Below are 12,253 nucleotides of genomic sequence, written 5' to 3' on the forward strand. Positions count from 1 at the left end.
ACAGGAACCAACCTCTGTACCCATTCTGTCACCCTGCTGTGTTAATGACAGGACAGATGCTAATGGTTCAGGGGTCTGACCCTTTCCATTCAATAATTAGCTACACTTCTGTGTTACAGTGTAGAGTTGATAGAACCTAGTTGCTCGCAAGGTCTTAGCAAAACAAAGAAGGACTATAATTTATATAGCACTTCTGATGACCACCAGAGATCACAAAGCATTTTGCAGCCAAATTTGCAGTGCAGTTACTGTTGTTATGTAGGAAAGACAGTAGTCAATCTTGCAACACCAAACTACTCTGTGATAATGGCCAGATAAGCCAATTGGTAACATTGATGGAGGGGATAAACTTTGGCCAAGGCAGTCAGGCATAAATTTTCTGTTCCCCTTTGAATTCAAAGCCATGGCATCTTTCCCAGAGCAAGCAGATGGCATTTTGGTTTAACATCACATTTGAAAGTCAGCACCTCTGACAGTGCAGCTGTCCATTCTTACTGCATTGAGAAATTTCTTCACTCACCAAGTGCTGAGCCTGTAGAACTCTTTGCCAGAGAAACCGATTGAGGCCAAAACATCGAATGTTTCCAAGAAAGAGTTAGATATAATACTTGGGGCTAAAGCAGGAACAGGGTATTGAGTTGGTTGAGCAGCCATTATCAGATTGAATGATAGAACAGGGCTGAATGGCCCTTCTGCTTTCTATATTTGCTCTACACTGGAGTATAAATGCGTCAGACTTGATCTTTGGGCTCAAATTCGGGAGTGAGAATTGAACTTATATCCTCACGATTCAGAGGTGAAAGTGTCATCAGCAGAACCACAATGGCACTTACAGTCATTCGAGATATACAGCATGGCAACAGACCCTCCAGTCCAACTTGTCTATGGTGACCAGTTATCCTCAATCAATCTAGTCCCATTTGCCAGCATTTGGTCCACATCCCTCTACACCCTTCCTATTCATAAACCTTTACAGATGTCTTTTAAATGTTGTAATTGTACTAGACTCCACCACTTCCTTTGGCAGCTCATTCCATACATGCACCACGCAGAGGCATGAAAAATTTGCCCCTTAGGTCCCTTTTAAATCTTTCCCCTCTCACCTTAAACCTACACCCTCTAGTTTTGGACTCCTCCACCCCGGGGAAGAGACCTTGTCTATTTACCCTATCCATACCCCTCATGATTTTATAAACCTCTATAAGGTCACCCCTCAGCCTCTGATGTACCAGGGAAAATAGCCCCAGCCTATTCAGCCTATCCCTATAACTCAAACCCTCCAACTCTGGCAACATCCTTGTAAAGCTTTTCTGAACCCTTACAAGTTTTACAACATCCCTCCTATAGCAGGAAGACCAGAATTGCACTCAGTATTCCAATAGTGGCCAAACCAATGTCCTGTACATCCGCAACATGTCCTCCCCAACTCTTTATAGTCAATGCACTGACCAGGAAAGGCAAGCGTACCAAACATCTTATTCACTATCCTATCCACCTGTGACTCCACTTTCAAGGAACTATGAACCCGCACTCCAAGGTCTCATTGTCCAGCAACACTCCCCAGGACCTTACCATTAAGTGTATAAGCCCTGTCCTAATTTGCCTTTCCAAAATGCAGTACCTCACATTTATCTAAATTAAACTCCATCTGCCACTCCTCGGCCCATTGGCCCGTCTAATCAAGGTGCCATTGTACTCTGAGGTAACCTTCTTCGCTGTCCACTACACCCCCAATTTTGGTGTCATCTGCAAACTTACTAACCATTAATTAAAACTTGTCACAGACAGCAAATACAGAGATCAGGAACTGTGCCATTTATAACGTTCATTGTTTATCACTGTACTTTCATCCAACTCAGAGTCATCATAAAATTTTGATTTATGAGTTTGCCAGTTACAACCAGAATCAAAACTCATCTCCTATCCCCTCCTTGTCTAGATCAGTCACTATTATGCTCCATCTTACTGAATGGCTCTGATAATGTCAGAGATGGTAAATAGCTGGCTGAAATTGTATATCGAAATACTTTCTCTTGACAATTTTTTGTAACCACAGGGCTTTTTCTTTCTGGTTCAGGATTCACTTGTCTCACAGATTGAGCCTGGGAATGAACGTATGCTCTTGTGTCGGATTTCACGGACCAACTAATTTCTCACACAACAACTCTCCTTTCTCTGCCCTTCAGTCCCTGGCCACTAATTTGTTCTGTTGCTTCTCTGCCTAAGAGCTTTTGGTGTGCGTCTTCCTGTTTCGAGAGGCAAACAAAGGCCAGAAACACCACCTGATGTCCCTTTGGGCATTCACTTTGTATCTTACAAGATCACTATCTCCCATTTGTTGGTGGAAGCCAAAAAGGAGAAAGTACACTGTGTCAAAGAGCATATTTCATAACTCTTTCCTACAAAAGGACTATACACTGGCCAATAACAGAGGTAATCTAATGCCGCTTCAGACAGTAGACTTGCAAGAATTCAGCAATCTTTCACATTTAATGACCTTGTCAATGCACCTTAATACACTGGATTTTAAATTTAATGCTTTAAAGAGGATTAATCAAACAGAATCTACACAAATCCCTCCTATTACTTAGCTGTTTAGGCCCAGTTCTGTTAACTTCTTTGGAGATTTTTTTTGACATTGTATTATCCATGCAATTTGGAAAAGTTCTTTATTAATGCAGACTATTTACTAACAAACTAACTGTAGAATTCAGCAGACTTTTCTTGGCAAGTGAAAACGGCAACAGATGGTATGGAACCTGCATAGCTTCAGGGCAAATCCTTTTGACTCCAGAAAGGTAAACAAGCTCCCTGATTGTCAGAGTAGCAACGTTTTAATTCAGCCTGTGAGTGTGAACTTCACAGCTAGCATGAAGAAACAGATTGGGATATCGCTATTATGTTATCCATCAGCATTTAGAACTCCCGACATGGTTCAGACAGAACCTGGCAAGAGGAAGTCTCTCTGAGGAGCCAAGAAGCTTTGCTTAGTTTCAGTTATGGCCTGCAGTCATGCTGAATAAGGGTGACATTTCGACAGTCTTTACATGTGACATTTATAGTTTCGAATGATATATTGAACAGACACTACAACCTCCTCTTGTGAAAAGCTTTTGGATTCCTATAAAATCATCAGCTGCCTGAAACATTAACTTTGGATTTCAACCAAAGAATTTTACTGCCTATAATTACACTGTTTACTCTTCGTTGAACGTGTGCATCCCACTGGGGTCGATCTGCATCAATTGTATCCGATTATTTTGCCAACTTATACTGAACCAGTGAGACATACTAAAGGTGTATTCAAATTGCATCTTTAAATGAAAGTATGCCATAAAAGAAAGAGGATAGGACCTCTGGAAGCTCTCCTGGATCAATGGCAGATTAAGCAATTGTTGCTTTGCCACCAGTTCACACTAGTCCATGTCTTGAACAGGTATCACCTCAATATGATGACATTTCACAGCCCTAATGATTAACACCTGAAATCTTTGCTCCATCAGTTGCCTCCCCCCAGTCAACCTTAAAAATACAGGCACGAGGGACCCCCCAATAATGTCCACCTTCTTCCTCAACCAAGGATTCCCCAGCACCATAGTTGACAGGCCCCTCAGCCAGGTCTGACCCATCTTCCATACTTTGGCCCTCACCCCCCTCTCTTCCCTCCCACAACAGCAATAGGGACCCCCTTGTCCTCGCTTACTATTCTACCAGCATCCACATCCAGAGGATCTTTACTGGCATTTCCGCCGCCTCCAGTGAGATACCACCACCAGGCACATATTTCTCTCCCCTCCCTTGTCTGCCATCTGCAGGGACTATTCCCTCTGGGATATCCTGGTCCTCTCCTTCTTCACTCCCAACATCCCCCTCCCCACAACTTCACAGCACCTTCCCCTGTAACTGTAGAAGGTGTAACACCTGTCCATTTACTTCCTCCCTCATCAGAATCCATGGCCCCAAACTCACCGTCCTGGTGAAGCAGCACTTCACCTGCACTTCCCACAATCTAGTCTACTGCACTCGCTGCTCACAACGTGGTCTCCTCTACATTACAGAAATGAAGCGTAGACTGGGAAATCACTTCGCAGAACATCTACGTTTTGTCCACAAACAAGACCTTATGCCTCAAGTTGCCTGTCACTTCAGCACATCACCCTGTTCCCTGGCCAACATCTCTGTCTCACGCTTGCTACAGTGCTCCAGTGAAGGTCAGAACAAGCTGGAAGAACAGCACCTCATTTTCCGCTTGGGAACTCCACATCCTTCTGGACTCAATATCGAGTTGAATACCTTTAGGGCTTGAGCTTCTCCCATTTCCTTACCCCTACCTTCACACTCCAGGGCTTGTTATCCCATAGTCTGCTATCACACACAGCCTATTGTTAGCCACTAATTCATTCTCCTAGCCTGATCGTTATCCACTCCTTTGACTTGTCCAACTGTCCTTCTCTCTCTTTGGGTGTTATCTCCACCTATCATTTACTCCTTCCCCTCCCCCCACCCTACCCTATCTTCTGCAAACAAACCAACGTTATCCTAGTCACCATCAGTTCTGACGAAGGGTCACCAGACCCAAAATGTTAACTCTGATTTCTCTTCACAGATGCTGCCAGATCTGCTGAGATTTTCCAGCAATTTCTGCTTTTGTTTCTGATTTCCAGAATCCACAGTTCTTTCAGTTTTTAAAAATACTTTTGATGCTTCCATAATTCATGTAGTTGTTTGTTCAACATGTGCTGCGACCTTGTGATACCGTAACACCTCATGCTTAAGGAAAACAGGTTGGGCTCAGACACAAAAACAGAAATTACTGGAAAAACTCAACAGGTCTGGCAGCATCTGTGGAGAGAAATCAGAGTTAACGTTTCAGTTCCAGTGGCCCTTATTCAGAACTGTCTGACTTTGCTCCAAGTTGCATGCATAGAATATACATGTTGTGTAAAAAATACTGGTCACATTATAATGAATAGGGTTAGGATTAGGTCCCAACAATCTTTTACATTAGGCAATGATATGCTTGAATCACATATTAGCCATCGCTCAGTCAGTAACTCTCTCAGCTCGAAGTTGGATAGCTATGTGTTCAAATACTACTCCAGAAGCTAAAGCGAGTAATTCCTGTTGACAGACTAATGCATTTCTGAACCAGAGCTGTACTGCCAGCTGTGCCATCATAAAGATTAGACACTTAAACCGTGGCCCATTCATGCAAAACAAAAAATCCCTCGGCACTATTGTGAAAAGGAGCTGGGAAACTGTCTACTGGTTAATATTGATCCCTCAGCTAATATTGCTTACAGAATAGATTATAGATTATCTCAATGCTGTTTGCGGAATCCTGCAGTTTACAGATTGGGTTGCATTTGTTTGTTTGTTCATGGGATGTGGGCATCATGGGCTAGGTCAGAATTTGTTTGGAGTGTGTGTTCCTGACACAGGAGATAAATATTAAATGTGGCCACTGTGAGCCATCTGTGCACATGCAATTGCACCTGTGAAGCCACGCCATTAGTGTAAAAACCCTTGACGGTATCTGAAACCATCCAAATAAAATTTTTATAGTATCTGCCTGCTTATTGAAATCCAACATATAATGGTTTTCTCCTACTCATTGTCACTAGAGTTCCAAAGTCTCTTCAAGTAAAATATTTCTGATTTAAAGTGTGCTTTGTAATAATTACAGGCTCATTCAAATCCAACATGCAATGACTTACTTGTATCAACTGTGACCAAAGTGTGTTTGTCTGTTTACTGAAAGTAAGTTATACTGTAACTCCCAAATCTTCTCAAAATGATAATATATTTTAAAATCTCCTGTACAGCCAACTCATAGAAAGTTTTGGCATAACTTTGTTTGGCAGTAAAATGGGTCAAAAGGCCTTTACGTTAGATTTTCTTCTCAGAACCATTCCTCCTATAAATAGATTGTATTTCTCTGGCTCTGATAACCTTATTTCTATTCATGTAAGATACATGACAATTTGCTGTAGGTGTGAGTTTAAAAACAGTTCTCTAATTGTGCACATGTATATGAGCTACCTAATCTAGCAGTGATACTGGCCACAAACATAACCAAAATTATTACCTATCCCCTTGACAAGGTGACAATGAGCTGCTTTCTTGAACCGTTGCAGTCCATGTGTCGCAGAGACTCCCACAATGCTACTCTAAAGTAGTTCCAGGATTTTGACCAGTAATAGTGAAGGAATGGCAAGATAGTTCTAAGTCAGGATGGTGTGTGACTTAAAGGATAACTTGCAGGGAGTGATCCATGCCCTTGTCCTGTTGGGTTGCAGAGATTGCAGGTTTGGAAAATGCTTTTGAAGGAGCCTTGGTGAGTTGTACCATTGCATCTTGTAGATGGTACACACTGCTGCCATTGAGAATGGAGTGAACGGTGAAGGTGAGGGACAGGGAGACAATCAAATTAGTTACTTGGTGTTGACCTTCTTGAGTGTTATTGAAGATGCACTCATCCAGACACTTGGACAGTATTCCATTGCACTCTTGGCTTATGCCTTGTGGAGAGAAGGTAATTTGGCATAAAATTTCAGCCCCTGGCCTGCTCTTGGAAATACGATGTATAGCTGGTCCTGTCAGTTTTTAGTCAATAGTAATCCCTAGGATGTTGATATTCGGAGATTCAGTGATGGTAATTGAATGACGAGACAAGATGATTTGACTATCTCTTGTTGGAGATGGTCATTGCCTGGCACAGTGTAGATATTGTCCATGTCTTTTTAAATAAGGACACAGACTTCTTCAGTATCTGTGGAGTTGCGAATGGTGCCAAACATTGTGCAATATTCGTGAACATCGACCTAACGATGGAAGGCAGGTCACTGGTAAAGCAATTAAGGATGGATGGGCCTTGGAGACAATTCTGAGGAATTCCTCAGTGATATCCTTGGACTGAGATGATTGACCTCCAACAATCAAAACTCCATGTATTTGAGCTCAGTATGACTCCAACTAGTGGAGAAATTTCTGATTAGTTCCCATTGACTCCTGTTCTATTAGATCTCCTTGATGCCACACAGCTGCCTGGATATCAAAGATGGCCACTCTCACCTCATTTATGCTGTGTTTCTTACATTCCAACAGTGACTACATCTCCGAAGCACCTCACTGCTTGTGATCTACTTTGGGAGATCCTGAGAGTGTGAAAAGCATTATATAAAAAGGAGGTGATGGTGTAGTGGCAGAATCACTGGACTCGAAATCTAGAGACCAAGGCTGATGCTTTGGAAACAAGTATTCAAAACATAACATGGTGGATTCAATAGTGTCTGGAACAGAGAGCTAGACTCAGTAATTGCAACCATGAAATTGGCATCAAATATTTTAAAACCCACCTGCCCATTAGGGAAGGAAATCAAAGAATCCCTACAGTGTGGAAACAGGCCCTTCGGCCCAACAAGTCCGCACCAACCCTCAGATCATCCCACCAAGACCCGTCCCTCTACAACCCACCTAATCTACACATCGCTGAACACTACGGGGCAATTTAGCATAACCAATCCACCTAGCCTGCACATCTTTGGACTGTGGGAGGAAACCGGAGCACCCGGAGGAAACCCACGCAGACACGGGGACAATGTGCAAACTCCACACAGACAGTCGCCCGAGGGTGGAATTGAACCCAGGTCCCTGGTGCTGTGAGACAAGACAAGATGATTTTCACCGTGCCCCATCCTTACCCAGTCTGTCCTACATGCGATTCCAGGCAATGTGGTTGACTCTTAACTGCCCCATGAAATGGCCAAACAAGCTTCTCAGTTCATGGGGCAATTATGAATGGGCATCAAATCTGCTACACATGCATCCCTTGGAGGAAAGTAAGTGCAAATTCTTTATTGGAACATAGCATCTGCCTTTGAAAATTCTTATTACATTTATTGATTCTGTGATTTTGAAACATAATTTATGTCCTGTCAATTCTGACAGTGCCGTTGCATTTGCACTACAGGAAATCAAGGATATCGAGTTTAAACCCACTACCATTGACACTTTGCAGGTCCGATAGCAAACTGTACAAAGCAGGTGGCACTATTTCCCCTCCTGCTGTGGCAGGTTACGTATGGGTCAGAATAAAACAGATGAAGTTTATTGAACATGCTTGGAGGTGGAGCTGAAAGTTTGTCTGCTCAGGTGTTTAAGGGCACAATATCAGCACGCCAACACCCGCGTCCTAATTAAATCCTCCCTGTCCTCTATAGAACTGCAAATGGAAGACAGTTACAAAGCAGAACTTGTGCAGAGACATGGTAGGTCATATCTGTTATTTCTGATTGCTACTGTACGTACCTGCATATGCTGAAGTAAAAGTTGAGTTTCTGAGAGTGATTTTTAGTCAAAAGAGGACATTCACTAGAGGGGCTGAAATTCACCCTTTCCCGTCATCTCACTATTGCAGAGTTTCTGGGTTGGAAACTATTTCTGCCAACACCACAATCCCCAAAAGTAGCACAAACAGAGCCAAGAGGTATCTTTATTATTGAATTGAACTTTCACCTTCAGTGATGTATTGTTCTATGGTTCTATCCATGAGCAGATTTGTACTGCAAGGAGTTTAACTTCACCGAAAAGTAAGAAGCAGGAGATCAGCAGTTGGCTTATACATGAGACAATCATTACCCAAATATCTGTAACACTGTCAGATTATGGAATGTCTCTCTCAGTCATTAATTGTAAATTGTGTTGTGTGTAATTAGCAGTAAGGTCATGATTCAGTGTGGTATTATTACAGATCAAGGAAAGCAAGTCCATTTATTATTAACATCACCCATAGTCCCTACAGGAGCACACTCCACACCCTCCATATTGGGAAGCCACATTTTTCAATGGTGCACCTCCGGGTTGACTACATACATCACCAATCTCAAACCTGATCACTGATCCAAGCAGTGAAGTCCCAGGTTATAAACTCCACAGAAGATGATAAGGCATAGGAACAGAAGTAGGCCATTTAGCGTATTGACTCTGCTCCACCAATTAAAGCACAGAAAGGACAAAGTATAAAGCACACACAAAGCACAAAACCAGTATAGCACAGGAACAGGCCTTTCAGTCCCCAAGACTGCACCAATAAATGATGCCTTTCTAATCTCAAAATCTTGTGCCTCTATGTGATCTGTATCACTCTATTCCTTGTCTATTCATATATCTGTCAAGATGCCTCTTAAATGTTGCTATTGTATCTGCTTCCAACACCTCCTCTAGAAGTGCATTCCAGGTATTTACCACGCTTTGATTAAAAAAAGTGCCTCTCACATCTCCTTTAAACCAGTCCACTTTTATTTTAAATCTATGCCTCCTACAAATTGACATTTCTACCCTGGGAAAATGACTCCATCTATCCATTATATTCATGCCTGCCATAATTTTGTTAACTTCTATCAGGTCACCCCTTATCCATCGACATTCAAGTGAAAAAAATATTTGTCCAATCTCTCCCAATTGCTAATAACCCCCAAACAAAGCAATATTCTAGTAAAGCATTTCTGTACCCTCTCCAAAGCCTCCATATCCCTCTGGCAATATAGCAACCAGAATTGTACATAATATTCCAAATGTGGCCTAACTAAAGTTCTATACAGCTGCAAAAACAATTTTTATGATCTATGTCCTGCCTGATGAAAGTAAACATGCTATATGCCTTCTTGAACACCTATCTATTGTGTTGCCACTTTCAGGGATGTGTGGACCTGCACACCTAGATCCCTTTGTATGGTGATGTGACTAAAGGCACTGCCATTTATTGTATACTTCCTTCCTGCATTAGACCTTCCAAAATGCAGTACTTTGCATTTGTCCAGATTGAATCCCATCTGCCATTTCTCTGCCCAAGTCTCCAGCCTACCTATATCCTGCTGTATCCTCTGCCAATCCTCCTCACCGTCCACAGCTCCCCCAATCTTTGTGTCACCTGCAAGCGTACTAATCAGACCACTCACATTCTCCAAATTATTTAAATATATTACAAACAACAGGGGTCCTGTGACAACTGGTCACAGACCTCCAGTCAGAAAAATATCCTTCCACCGCTATTGTCTCTTCTATGACTAAGCCAGTTCTATATGCATCTTACCAGGTCACTGCAGATCCCATGTGACCTCACCTTTTGTATCAGTTTGCCATGAGGGACTTTGGCGAAGACCTTGCTAAAGTCCATATAGACAACATCCACTGCTCTGCCCTCATCAATTCAATAAGATCACAGTTGATCTGATAATCCTCAACTCTACTTTACTGCCTTATTTCCACAACCCTTGATTCCCTCACTGATTAAAAACCTGTCCATCCCAGCCTTGAATATATTTAATGACCCAGTATCTACAGCCCTCTGTGGTAAAGAATTCCATAGATTCTCTACCTTCTGAGGGAAGAAGTTCCTCCTCATTTCCGTCCAAAATGGACCACCGTTTTGCAAGATTATGCTCTCTGGTCCTATACTCTTTGCACCTGTCCTGTCAACTGTCCTAAACATCTTAATATGTTTCATTAAGGTTGCCTCTCATTCTTCTAAATTCCAATGAGTATAGGCCCAGCCTACTCAACCTCTCCTCATAAAACAATCTCTCCATCCCAGGAGCACCTCAGGATCTGGACTGCCTGCAATGGCAGTATATCTTTCCTTAGATAAAGGGTGCAAAACTGTTCACAGTCTTCCAGGTGTGGTCTAATTAGTATAATTACAGAAAACATGTCGTTTTAGCAAAGGTTCCTGATTTTTATACTCCGTTCCATTTGAAGTAAAGACCAATATTCCATTTGCCTTCCTTATTACCATTTTGTGATTTAAACATGAGGAACCCCAAATCCCTCTGTTCTGTAGCTTTCTGTGTCTTTTCCCATGAGGACAGGTAGGGGAAAACGGAACACGAAGGACGGACGAAATTGTGACGGTGGTCACCAAAGTCGGACCATCCCCCACGCCCTGACCTCCTGCCCTTAGAGATCCAGTCCCGGTGTCATCACAACCATTCACACTGCATCAGCTGAAACCGTTGAATGGGTTGTTAACCTCAACCTAGAACTATAACTGCTTCCCTAGCCATACGGACACTAAAATAGTGTTCCACAAAATGTCCATACAACGAGCCTAACACATAATTGAATGACACTCTCTGATAACCCCTTCTTGAAGAATGCAGATGTGACTGTTAAGTGAAGACAAGGTCAGGTTTTACTCTGATGCCTCACGAATACAATGGAGTTGCTCACTGTCCAGATGGTGTTAGTTAGTGGCCAGTGGTCAGAATCCTAGGCAATGTTTCCTCTCCTTACTTGGCTGCTGCTAATCTTAGCACCTCTGCTGTTCACCGCAGCAAGACTCTGATAAGCTCAGCACAGGACAATGACTTGGTTTGTTAAGGGCCACAAGGAGCCACTTTATGTTGTTTAGAATTAGAATTAGGTTTATTGTCACATGTATTCAAGTTCTGAAGGAAAGGAATAGTGAAAAGGTTTACAATGTTGCGCCTCACAGTGCCCTGTTAGGTACAAAGTAACTAGGTGCAAATCTGAGATACAAAATAGAGAAATAAAAAAAAGTTACACTATCTCACAGTGATTCATAGTATAAGATGGAAAATAAGAAATAAGGTCAAAAATGTAAGCATTACAGTCAGGTAAACAGATTACAGATAAACATAACATTGCAGTAAATCAGTGGAAGGGGCTTCCACATGAGCCGCTGTTGTCTGCAGCAGTCCCCAGTCCAACAACCACTCCAACTCCACTCCAGCCCTCCACCCCAACTCCGCTCCGGCCCTCCCACTCGCTCCACTCCGGCCCTCCACCCCAACTCTGCTCCGGCCCTCCAACCCAACTCCGCTCCGGCCCTCCACTCCAACTCCAATCCGGGAGTCCACCCCAACTCCACTCTGGGAGTCCCACCTGCTCCACTCCGGCCCTCCACCCCAACTCCGCTCCGGCCCTCCCGCCCGCTCCGCTCCGGCCCTCCACCCCAACTCCGCTCCAGCCCTCCCGCCTGCTCCAATCTGGGAGTCCACCCCAACTCCGCTCCGGTCCTCCACCCTGCTCCACTCCAGGAGTCCAGCCCGCTCCGCTCCGGCCCTCCACCCCAACTCCGCTCCGGCCCTCCTGCCTGCTCCACTCCGGGAGTCCAGCCTGCTCCGCTCCGGCCCTCCCGCCCGCTCCACTCTGGGAGTCCACCCCAACACCGCTCCGGTCATCCCGCCCGGTCCACTCCGGGAGTCCACCCCAACTCCGCTCCGGGCCTCCC

This window comes from Rhincodon typus, chromosome 34 (genome assembly GCF_021869965.1).
Source record: "Rhincodon typus isolate 14 chromosome 34, sRhiTyp1.1, whole genome shotgun sequence".
Lineage (NCBI taxonomy): Eukaryota > Metazoa > Chordata > Chondrichthyes > Orectolobiformes > Rhincodontidae > Rhincodon > Rhincodon typus.